Here is a 13,018-nt window from a genome sequence, read left to right as displayed (position 1 = left end):
CCTTAATGATCCTCTTCACCCGCTTTGTTGGTGGCTTTACACTGGTAGATGAAAGTGCTTTTGCCAGTGTTCTCTTGGTTCTTCTCCTTGCTGGTGTCTTGTCAGTGGCCTTCTCTTTTCCTTTCTTGGTACCCATTCCTAAGGAAGAAGAAAAAGGAAGAGTGTGAAATATAGATAACTAAGACCAGAAGGGAGAAAATTCCAAGTGAGAATGAATGCCAAAGGAAAGATGATAGCTCAACTACATGGTAGCTACAACATGTAGGTAAGACATTAAGTAAGATCAGGTAGGCAATTCAGAATAATAAGATGCAAGAGGGTAAAAATATGCAAGTAACAGGCATGAGAAGCATAACTCAAGCATCGAGTAATAAATCTGCCAAATAAAAGAGCATTTGTAATGATAATAATTGTGAATGATAATTCCAATTACATGTGGAATGCAAGTGTTGTGAAAAGAGGCATTAAAGTAGTGAGAAAAGAGTAGAAAAGAATTCAAAAATGCCATGTTGACTTTTTCACAAACACTTGGTGTTTAAGTTAAAATAGGGATTCAAATAAGGAATCCAAGTGCATATGAGATCCAAGTCAATTGTCAAATTACTCCCCATAATATCCACAAATTCAAAGATAATAATATATGACCCAAATAAAGCTCCAACACCAACGTAAAAATGCATGAAAAAGGAAGAAAAAGAAACCATAAATAATGAAGCCAAAAGAAAATTTAGAAGAAAGGAAAAGTAATTAAATGCAAGAATTAAATGAAGAATGAAATAGTGGAGGAGAGAAGGAAATGAAACCTGATGAAGAAGATGAAAAGAGGAGGAAGAAGGAAGTAGAAAGTAAGAAGTGAGAAGAAGGAAGGAAGAAGAAAGAAGAAAGAAGTAAGAAAGAATGAAGAAAATTAGGATTTGGGGGGAGGGAAACGGAAACTGGGCCGCGTGCACGCACAACTCTCTGTTCGCGTGGCCTAGGAACCAAAATTCTCATATGACGCGTGTGCGTCATGCACGCGCACGTGTGGATGGCCATTTGTGGAAAAAATGCGTACATGTTGGGGACGCGTACGTGTGATTAAGTTTGTGCCTCTAGCACAGTTCCAGCCCCAAGCCATCTCAACTCTCTGCCCAAACACTCATTTACGCCGATTTTTCTCATCCACGCGTAAGCGTGGCTGACGCATCCGCGTGGAGTGCCATTATTGCAAATGACGCGCACGCGTCATGGACGCGTACACGTGAGCATGTTTGTGTGCAACTCACCCTTCCTGCGCCACTCCCGCGCAACTCTCTGTGCAATCCTTCTTAAGCTCGCACTCACAGACGACGCGTACGCGTTGTGGACGCTGGCGTGTCGTATGCTTTTCTTCTTTTTTTATGCAGAATGCAGAAATTATGACTGATCACGGAGGAAAAAATAAACTAAAATAAAACTAAGAAAAATTGAAATATCGTATTATGGAGGATTGTCTCCCACCTAACACTTTTCTTTAACGTCCTTAAGTTGGACGGTCCACAAGTTCAGTCATCTGCTGTTGGTGGATCCTCCAAGAGGAAGATCTCTAACTCCTTGGTGTTCTTCATCTTCTCATCATGATACAGCTTTAAGCGATGGCCATTGACCTTGATGAATTTGGAGCTTGAAGGATGACAAAATGAAAGACTCCGTATCGCTCTGCCTTCTCTACTCTATAGGGACCTTCCCATCTTGATCTCAGCTTGCTTGGCATGAGCCTCAGCTAGAGTTGTAAAGGAGGACTAGCTCCCCAAGCCTGAACTCTCTTCTCTTGATATACTTATCATGCACAGCCTTCATATTCTCTTTGTATAGTCTGGAGTTGTCATATGCTTTGAGTCGAAGGGTCTCCAGTTCTGCCAGTTACAGCTTCCTTTCAGCACCAGCCTTCTCAAATCCCATGTTGATCTCTCTTACCATCCAGAATGCTTTGTGCTCTACCTCTACTGGGAGGTGATAAGCCTTTCCATAAACTAGGTGGAAGGGGCTCATTCCGATTGGTGTCTTGTATGCTGTCCGATATGCCCAAAGAGCATCGTGTAGTCTGGTGCTCCAGTCTTTTCTATGAGGCTTGACAATCTTTTCCAGGATATACTTTATCTCTCTGTTTGACACCTCGGCTTGTCCATTGGTCTGGGGGTGGTAGGCAGTCGCCACCTTGTGAACAATGCCGTGTTTCTTCAGTAGACCTGCTAATCTCCTATTACAAAAGTGAGTGCCTTGATCACTCACGATTGCTCGTGGTGATCCAAAGCGACAGATAATATGATTTCAAACAAAAGAGACAAAAGTGTTAGCATCATCAGTACGGGTAGGAATTGCTTCCACCCATTTAGAAATATAATCTACAGCTAACAATATATATAAGAAACCTTTGGCATAAGCTGTTGGGGCATGAAGTCAATACCCCAAACATAAAAAATTTCACAGAATAGCATAAGCTGTTGGGGCATCTCATCCCTCTTAGATATATTTCCAAACCTTTGGCATGAGGAGCAAGATTTACAGAAGGCAGTAGCATCCTTAAAAAGAGTGGGCCACCAGAATCCACAGTCTAAAATTTTTCTAGCTGTTCTTTGAGGACCAAAATGTCCACCATTCTCAGAAGAGTGGCAGGCTTCTAAAATGGACTGGAATTCTGATTGAGGCACACACCTCCTGATTATCTGGTCAGCACTATACCTCCATAAAATATGGGTCGTCCCATATATAATATTTGGACTCGCTTTTCAGCTTGTCCTTTTGATGCTTAGTAAAATTGGGAGGGAAGGTATGACTAACTAGATAATTAGCTATAGGCGCATACCAAGGAACTACTTCAGATATTGCATGCAAGCTATCAAATGGAAAAGCATCATTGATAGGAGTGGAGTCACTCTTAATGTGCTCTAGGCGACTCAAGTGGTCCGCCACCAAATTCTGAGAACCACTACTATCCTTAATTTCCAAATCAAATTCTTGCTGCAACAGTATCCAACGTATTAGCCTTGATTTGGACTCTTTTTTTAGCTAATAAATATTTTAGAGCTGCATGATCTGAGTACACTACCACCTTAGTACCAAGTAAGTAGGCTCGGAATTTATCCAGAGCAAAAACAATAGCCAGAAGCTCTTTTTCAGTGGTAGCGTAATTAGACTGAGCAGCGTCTAAGGTCTTTGAAGCATATGTAATTACGAAAGGATCCTTACCTTCGCGTTGGGCCAGCGCCACTCCTACTGCATGGTTGGAGGCATCACACATAATCTCACAGGGCTGGCTCCAGTCAGGTCCTCTCACAATCGGAGCTTGAGTCAAGGCGATCTTCAGCTTATCAAACTCTTCCATACAAGCCTCACTCAGCTCGAACTCAACATCCTTCTGCAGCAGTCTAGATAAAGGCAATGCTACCTTACTAAAGTCCTTGATAAATCTCCGGTAAAAACCTGCATGACCAAGGAACGAACGGACTTCCCTCACGGAGGAGGGGTAAGGTAAATTAGAAATGACATTTACCTTTGCTGGATCTACAGAAATACCAGTGTTAGAAACAACGTGTCCTAGAACAATACCTTGTTTAACCATAAAATGACATTTTTTAAAATTTGAAACAAGGTTTGAACTAACACACCTGTCTAATACTCTAGATAAACTATCCAAGCAAAGGCTAAAGGAATCACCATACACACTAAAATCATCCATGAAAACTTCCATACAGTCTTCAAGAAGATCTGAGAAAATACTCATCATGCACTTTTGAAACGTAGCCAGTGCATTACATAATCCAAAAGGCATCCTCTTGTATGCATACATTCCAAAGGGACATGTAAATGTCATTTTCTCCTGATCTTCAGGAGCTATATGAATTTGAAAATAGCCTGTATAACCATCTAAAAAGCAGTAATGTGATTTATCTGACAGGCGATCAAGCATTTGATCAATGAATGGCAGTGGGTAGTGATCCTTACGAGTGGCCTGGTTGAGGCGCCTGTAGTCAATGCAGACCCTCCAGGCGTTTTGCACTCTAGTTGCTATGAGCTCTCCTTGCTCATTCTTCACTGTAGCGACTCCAGACTTCTTAGGCACCACTTGTACTGGGCTGACCTATTCATTGTCTGAGATGGGATAGATGATATCAGCATCCAGTAGTCTGGTCACTTCCTTCTTGACAACCTCCAGGATGGTGGGATTTAGTCTTCTTTGGGGTTGACGGACAGGCCTTGCTCCCTCCTCTAAAAATATCCTGTGCTCACAGACTTGAGGGCTGATGCCTACTATATCCGCCAAGCTTCACCCAATTGCTTTCTTGTGTCTTCTCAGCACACTAAGCAGTTGCTCCTCCTGTTGGGAAGTGAGTTCCCGTGCAATGATAAATGGAAGCTTTTGATCATCCTCAAGGTAAGCATACTTGAGGTGGGGTGGAAGTGGCTTTAACTCCAATTTCTGCTCATGGCTAGGCACTTGATCTTCTGGAGCCAGTGATGGTGGCAAGGTATCCTTAGTAAGCTCAAGGGGCTTCCCCACACTTGCACCTTGCTCCATGTGCATCTCTTCTACTTCTTCCTGGTGGACTTTAGCCACGATCTCATCAATGATGTCGCACTAGAAGATAGAATGGTCTTCTGGAGGGTGCTTCATAGCTTCATCCAGATTGAAGCTCACTGCTCGGCCGTCTATCTCAAAAGAATACGTTCCTGAGAAGGCATCCACTTTGAACTTTGAAGTCTTCAGGAATGGCCTTCCAAGCAGGATGGACGACGGTCTTCCTGAGTCATTAAGGGGCATCTCCAAGATATAGAAGTCAACGGGAAATATGAGCCCTTTAATGCTCACTAGCACGTCTTCAGCAATTCCAACCACTGTAATGATGCTCTTATCTGCTAAAACAAAATGAACTGCCGACCTTTTTAAGGGAGGGAGCCTCAAAGCATCATATATAGACAATGGCATAATACTCACGCACACTCCTAAATCACACATGCAGTCAGAAAATATTACACCCCTAATGGTACAGTTAACCATGCATGGACCTGGATCACTACATTTTTCAGGTATGTCCCCCATTAAAGCAGATATAGAACTACCTAAAGGAATAGTTTCTAATTCATTAATTTTATCCTTATGCATGCATAAATCTTTCAGAAACTTTGCATATTTAGGTACTTGCTGAATAAAATAAAAAAGGGGAACAGTTACCTCAACCTTTTTGAAGGTTTCTACCATTTTGGGATCGAGTTCCATCTAATTTCTGGACTTCCTTGCAAGGTGCAGAAATGGGATAGGGATGGCGTCTCTTGTAGCTTCAGCTTCCTTTGGTTCTCCATTCCTTGGTTGAGTTGCTTCTTGTTCAACCATGTCTTGTACTTCATCTTCCTCTTCAACATCATCCACTTCAACCATGTCCTCAATTGGGGCATTTTCTGGTGGGCTTGGCTCCTCGTGACTCCTCTCTGGTAGTGTGGTTCTGGATCTCAAAGTGATGGCATTGATTCCACCCTTGGAGTTGGGTAAAGGTTGAGAAGGAATGGCACTCGAGCTCGAAGGCTGATTGTTGGGAGTAGATATTGACTCTATCCGGGAGACGAGAGCTTGTAAAGTGGCATTCAGACCGTTTATGGTAGAGTTGAATGTAGTCTGCATGTCTTGTTGCCCTTGTGCAAGAGTACGGAGTATCTCGTCATTAAAAGAGGAAGGGGGATAAGTGATCTGAGGGGCCTGCTATTGGTTGTTTTGAGACGCTTGGGACTGCCTTAGGTGAGGTGCTCTGTAAGGCTGGTTCTGGTTCTGTTGTTGATAGGGAGGATTCTGCTGATACCAGTTTTGCTGATTGCTATTATTATTCCACCTCTGATTTCCCTAGTTGTCTCTGCCTCCTCTGTTATAGTTGTCCCTCCAGCCTTGGTTGGGATTATCTCTCCATCCCTGGTTGGAGTTATCTTGCCAACCTTGGTTATAGTTCCCACCTTGGTTATAATTGACGCCTTGTTGATAGTATCCTTGATTCGGGCGGTCATAGAAATTGTGAGTAGCTGCCAAGGTGTTGTCTTCTTGTTGGAGCTGCGGACACTCATCGGTATAATGACTATAGCATGCACATATCCCGTACACTCTCTGAGGAACCAGTTGTTAACTATGTTGTGGTGAGGGAGGCTGAGATTGTTGTTGATTCAGTTGTATCTTCTTCAGTAGGTTGGTCATCTCACACAGAGTCTGTGTGAGAGCAAGAGTCTCACTGCTAGAGGAAACCTCTGCAACAGCCTTGGGATGGTTGTTCCTGTGCCTAGCATTCCGAGTGGACTCAGCTAGGTCGCTGATTAGTTGCCACACTTCATCTGCGGTCTTGTACTTTTTCAGAGAATCATTACTCGCACCATCAAATGTAGTCTTATCCTGAGGTTTCATGCCTTGTGTGAAGTAGCTGATTGGTGCACGAAATTGTGATCAATACTTTTCACAAATCAAATAATCCCCGGTAATGAATCCAAAAACCTGGTGTTCAAAACCATGGCATAAACACAACTTCGCACAACTAACCAGCAAATGTACTGGGTCGTCCAAGTAATAAACCTTACGCGAGTAAGGGTCGATCCCACAGAGATTGTTGGTATGAAGCAAGCTATGGTCACCTTGTAAATCTTAGTCAGGCAAACTCAAATGGGTATGGTGATAAACGAATAAAACATAAAGATAAAGATAGAGATACTTATGTAATTCATTGGTAGGAATTTCAGATAAGCGTATGAAGATGCCTTCCCTTCCGTCTCTCTGCTTTCCTACTGTCTTCATCCAATCCTTCTTCTTCCTTTCCATGGCAAGCTTAAGCAAGGGTTTCACCGTTGTCAGTGGCTACCTCCCATCCTCTCAGTGGAAATGTTCAACGCACCCTGTCACGGCACGGCTATCCATCTGTCGATTCTCGATCAGGCCGGAATAGAATCCAGTGATTCTTTTGCGTCTGTCACTAACGCCCCGCCCTCAGGAGTTTGAAGCACGTCACAGTCATTCAATCATTGAATCCTACTCAGAATACCACAGACAAGGTTAGACCTTCCGGATTCTCTTGAATGCCGCCATCAGTTCTAGCCTATACCACGAAGACTCTGATCTCACGGAATGGCTGGCTCGTTTGTCAGGCGAGCACTCGGTTGTCAGGCGATCAACCATGCATCGTGTATCAGGAATCCAAGAGATATTCACCCAATCGAAGGTAGAACGAAGGTGGTTGTCAGTCACACGTTCATAGGTGAGAATGATGATGAGTGTCACGGATCATCACATTCATCAAGTTGAAGAACAAGTGATATCTTAGAACAAGAACAAGTGGAATTGAATAGAAGAACAATAGTAATTGCATTAATACTCGAGGTACAGCAGAGCTCCACACCTTAATCTATGGTGTGTAGAAACTCCACCGTTGAAAATACATAAGAACAAGAGTGATCATTGGCTTCGGTCCCAGAGAGGGAACCAGAAGAACCAAGATTTCAAATACAATAGTATAATGTCCTACTTATAGATAACTAGTAGCCTAGGGTGTACAGAGATGAGTAAATGACATAAAAATCCACTTCCGGGCCCACTTGGTGTGTGCTTGGGCTGAGCAATGAAGCATTTTCGTGTAGAGACTCCTCTTGGAGTTAAACGCCAGCTTTGGTGCCAGCTTGGGCGTTTAACTCCCATTCTTGTGCCAGTTCCGGCGTTTAACGCTGGAATTCCTGAGGGTGACTTTGAATGCCGGTTTGGGCCATCAAATCTTGGGCAAAGTATGGACTATCATATATTGCTGGAAAGCCCAGGATGTCTACTTTCCAACGCCTTTGAGAGCGCGCCAATTGGGCTTCTATAGTCCCTTCGAGTGCAGGGAGGTCAGAATCCAACAGCATCTGCAGTCCCTTTTAGTCTCTGAATCAGATTTTTGCTCAGGTCCCTCAATTTCAGCCAGAAAATACCTGAAATCACAAAAAACACACAAACTCATAGTAAAGTCCAGAAAAGTAAATTTTAACTAAAAACTAATAAAAATATACTAAAAACTAACTAGATCATACTAAAAACATACTAAAAACAATGCCAAAAAGCGTACAAATTATCCGCTCATCACAACACCAAACTTAAATTGTTGCTTGTCCTCAAGCAACTGAAAATCAAATAAGATAAAAAGAAGAGAATATGCAATGAATTCCAAAAACATCTATGAAGATCAGTATTAATTAGATGAGCGGGGCTTTTAGCTTTTTGCCTCTGAACGGTTTTGGCATCTCACTCTATCCTTTGAAATTCAGAATGATTGGCTTCTTCAGGAACTCAGAATCCAGATAGTGTTATTGATTCTCCTAGTAAAGTATGATGATTCTTGAACATAGCTACTTATTGAGTCTTGGCTGTGGCCCAAAGCACTCTGTCTTCCAGTATTACTACCGGATACATACATGCCACAGACACATAATTGGGTGAACCTTTTCAGATTGTGACTCAGCTTTGCTAGAGTCCCCAATTAGAGGTGTCCAGGGTTCTTAAGCACACTCCTTTTTTTGCCTTGGATCACAACTTTATTTCTTTCTTTTTCTTTTTCTCTCTTTTTTTTTCGTTTTCTTCTTTTTTTTTCGAATATATATATATATATTTTTTTTTCATAGCTTTTTCTTGCTTCAAGAATCATTTTTATGATTTTTCAGATCCTCAGTATCATGTCTCCTTTTTCATCATTCTTTCAAAAGCCAATATTCATGAACCACAAATTCAAAAGACATATGCACTGTTTAAGCATACATTCAGAGAACAAAAGTATTGCCACCACATCAAAATAATCAAACTGTTATAAAATTCACAATTCATGCAATTCTTTCTTTTTCAATTAAGAACATTTTTCATTTAAGAAATGTGATGGATTCATAGGACATTCATAACTTTAAGGCATAGACACTAAGACACTAATGATCACAAGACACAAACATAGATAAACATAAGCATAATTTTCGAAAAACAGAAAATAAAGAACAAGGAAATTAAAGAACGGGTCCACCTTAGTGATGGCGGCTCTTTCTTCCTCTTGAGGATCCTACGGAGTGCTTGAGCTCCTCAATGTCTCTTCCTTGTCTTTGTTGCTCCTCTCTCATGATTCTTTGATCTTCTCTAATTTCATGGAGGATGATGGAGTGTTCTTGATGCTCCACCCTTAGTTGTCCCATGTTGGAACTCAATTCTCCTAGGGAGGTGTTTAGTTGCTCCCAATAGTTTTGTGGAGGAAAGTGCATCCCTTGAGGAATCTCAGGGATCTCATGATGAGTGGGGTCTCTTGTGTGCTCCATCCTCTTCTTAGTGATGGGCTTGTCCTCATCAATAGGGATATCTCCCTCTATGTCAACTCCAACTGAATAACAGAGGTGACAAATGAGATGAGGGAAGGCTAACCTTGCCAAGGTAGAGGACTTGTCCGCCACCTTATAAAGCTCTTGAGCTATAACCTCATGAACTTCTATTCCTTCTCCAATCATGATGCTATGAATCATGATAGCCCGGTCTATGGTAACTTCGGACCGGTTGCTAGTGGGAATGATTGAGCGTTGGATAAACTCCAACCATCCTCTAGCCACGGGTTTGAGGTCATGCCTTCTCAATTGAACCGGCTTCCCTCTTGAATCTCTCTTCCATTGGGCGCCCTCTTCACATATGACTGTGAGGACTTGGTCCAACCTTTGATCAAAGTTGACCCTTCTAGTGTAAGGATGTTCATCTCCTTGCATCGTGGGCAAATTGAATGCCAACCTTATACTTTCCGGACTAAAATCCAAGTATTTCCCCCGAACCATAGTAAGATAATTCTTTGGATCCGGGTTCACACTTTGATCATGGTTCTTGGTGATCCATGCATTGGCATAGAACTCTTGAACCATTAAGATTCCGACTTGTTGAATGGGGTTGGTAAGAACTTCCCAACCTCTTCTTCGGATCTCATGTCGAATCTCCGGATATTCACCCTTTTTGAGTGAAAAAGGGACCTCGGGGATCACCTTCTTCAAGGCCACAACTTCACAGAAGTGGTCTTGATGCACCCTTGAGATGAATCTTTCCATCTCCCATGACTCGGAGGTGGAAGCTTTTGCCTTCCCTTTCCTCTTTCTAGAGGTTTCTCCGGCCTTGGATGCCATAAATGGTTATGGAAAAACAAAAAGCAGTGCTTTTACCACACCAAACTTAAAAGGTTTGCTCGTCCTCGAGCAAATTAAGAAAGAAGAGAGTAGAAGAAGAAGAAATGAAGGAGATGGGAATGGCTTTTGTTTCGGCCAAGAAGGGGAAGAAGTGGTGTTTAGGTTGTGTGAAAATGAAGGAGTGAAGATGGGTTTATATAAGAGAGGGGGAAGGGTAAGGTTCGGGCAAGTGAGGGTGGGTTTGGGTGGGAAAGTGGTTTGAATTTGAATGGTGAGGTAGGTGGGATTTTATGAAGGATGGATGTGAGTGGTGAAGAGAAAGATGGGATTTGATAGGTGAAGGGTTTTTGGGGAAGAGGTGTTGAGGTGATTGGTGAATGGGTGAAGAAGATGAGAGAGAGAGTGGTGGGGTAGGTGGGGATCCTGTGGGGTCCACAGATCCTGAGGTGTCAAGGAAAAGTCATCCCTGCACCAAATGGCAAGCAAAATCTCGTTTTGTGCCAATTCTGGCGTTAAACGCCGGGCTGGTGCCCATTTCTGGCGTTTAACGCCAGCTTGTTGCCCTTTTCTGGCGTTTAACGCCAGTCTGGTGCCCCTTTCTGGCGTTAAACGCCCAGAATGGTGCCAGACTGGGCGTTAAACGCCCAACAGCTAGCCTCACTGGCGTTTAAACGCCATTGGGTTCTTCCTCCAGGGTGTGCTGTTTTTCTTTCTGTTTTTCATTCTGTTTTTGCTTTTTTCATTGATTTTGTGACTTCTCATGATCATCAACCTACAAAAAAAAAACATAAAATAACAAAGGAAAATAGTCAAAATATAACATTGGGTTGCCTCCCAATAAGCGCTTCTTTAAGAGCCATGTTGGAACCTCCCAACACCAAACTTAGAGTTTGAATGTGGGGGTTCAACACCAAACTTAGAGTTTGGTTGTGGCCTCCCAACACCAAACTTAGAGTTTGACTGTGGGGGCTCTGTTTGGCTCTGTTTTGAGAGAAGCTCTTCATGCTTCCTCTCCATGGTGACAGAGGGATATCCTTGAGCCTTAAACACCAAGGATTCTTCATTCACTTGAATGATCAACTCTCCTCTATCAACATCAATCACAGCCCTTGTTGTGGCTAGGAAGGGTCTGCCAAGGATGATGGATTCATCCATGCACTTCCCAGTCTCTAGGACTATGAAATCAGTAGGGATGTAATGGTCTTCAACTTTAACCAGAACATCCTCTACAAGTCCATAGGCTTGTTTTCTTGAATTGTCTGCCATTTCTAGTGAGATTTTTGCAGCTTGCACCTCAGAGATCCTTAACTTCTCCATTACAGAGAGAGGCATGAGGCTTACACTTGACCCTAAGTCACACAAGACCCTCTTGAAGGTCATGGTGCCTATGGTACAAGGTATTGAAAACTTCCCAGGATCCTGTCTTTTTTGAGGCAGTTTCTGCCTAGACATGTCATCCAGTTCTTTGGTGAGCAAAGGGGGTTCATCCTCCCAAGTCTCATTTCCAAATAACTTGTCATTTAGCTTCATGATTGCTCCAAGGTATTTAGCAACTTGCTCTTCAGTGACATACTCATCCTCCTCAGAGGAAGAATACTCATCAGAGCTCATGAATGGCAGAAGTAAGTTCAATGGAATCTCTATGGTCTCATTTTGAGCCTCAGATTCCCATGGTTCCTCATTAGGGAACTCATTGGAGGCCAGTGGACGTCCATTGAGGTCTTCCTCAGTGGCGTTCACTGCCTCTTCCTCCTCTCCAAATTCGGCCATGTTGATGGCTTTGCACTCTCCTTTTGGATTTTCTTCTGTGTTGCTTGGAAGAGTACTAGGAGGGAGTTCAGTAATTTTCTTGCTCAGCTGACCCACTTGTGCCTCCAAGTTTCTAATGGAGGACCTTGTTTCAGTCATGAAACTTTGAGTGGTTTTGATTAGATCAGAGACCATGGTTGCTAAGTCAGAGTTATTCTGCTTAGAACTCTCTATCTGTGGCTGAGAAGATGATGGAAAAGGTTTGCTATTGCTAAACCTGTTTCTTCCACCATTATTATCGTTGAAACCTTGTTGAGGTCTCTGTTGATCCTTCCATGAAAAATTTGGATGATTTCTCCATGAAGGATTATAGGTGTTTCCATAGGGTTCTCCCATGTAATTCACCTCTTCCATTGAAGGGTTCTCAGGATCATAAGCTTCTTCCTCAGATGAAGCTTCCTTAGTACTGCTTGGTGCATTTTGCATTCCAGATAGACTTTGAGAAATCATATTGACTTGTTGGGTCAATATTTTGTTCTGAGCCAATATGGCATTCAGAGTGTCAATCTCAAGAACTCCTTTCTTCTGACTAGTCCCATTGTTCACAGGATTTCTTTCAGAAGTGTACATGAATTGGTTATTTGCAACCATTTCAATCAGCTCTTGAGCTTCTGTAGGCGTCTTCTTCAGATGAAGAGATCCTCCAGCAGAGCTATCCAAAGACATCTTGGACAGTTCAGAGAGACCATCATAGAAAATACCTATGATGCTCCATTCAGAAAGCATATCAGAAGGACACTTTCTGATTAATTGTTTGTATCTTTCCCAAGCTTCATAGAGGGATTCTCCTTCCTTCTGTCTGAAGGTTTGGACTTCCACTCTAAGCTTACTCAATTTTTGAGGTGGAAAGAACTTTGCCAAGAAGGCATTGACTAGCTTTTCCCAAGAGTTCAGGCTTTCTTTAGGTTGTGAGTCCAACCATATCCTAGCTCTGTCTCTTACAGCAAAAGGGAATAGCATAAGTCTGTAGACTTCAGGGTCAACCCCATTAGTCTTGACAGTGTCACAGATTTGCAAGAATTCAGCTAAAAACTGATGAGGATCTTCCAATGGAAGTCCATGGAAC

The 13,018-nt window shown here is 42.6% G+C and overlaps 1 non-coding gene across 1 annotated transcript; it reads left to right on the top strand.

The window, feature by feature from the left end:
- Positions 1 to 12,672: 12,672 nt before the first annotated feature.
- Positions 12,673 to 12,780, top strand: LOC112799372 (small nucleolar RNA R71). Its single transcript, XR_003200951.1, has one exon. It is a non-coding gene; the product is annotated as a small nucleolar RNA R71 (small nucleolar RNA).
- The last annotated feature ends 238 nt before the right edge of the window (positions 12,781 to 13,018 follow it).

The sequence above is a fragment of the Arachis hypogaea genome, chromosome 4 (assembly GCF_003086295.3).
Source record: "Arachis hypogaea cultivar Tifrunner chromosome 4, arahy.Tifrunner.gnm2.J5K5, whole genome shotgun sequence".
Lineage (NCBI taxonomy): Eukaryota > Viridiplantae > Streptophyta > Magnoliopsida > Fabales > Fabaceae > Arachis > Arachis hypogaea.
Note: the sequence above shows the minus strand (reverse complement) of the source record. Positions and strands in the feature narration are given on the sequence as shown.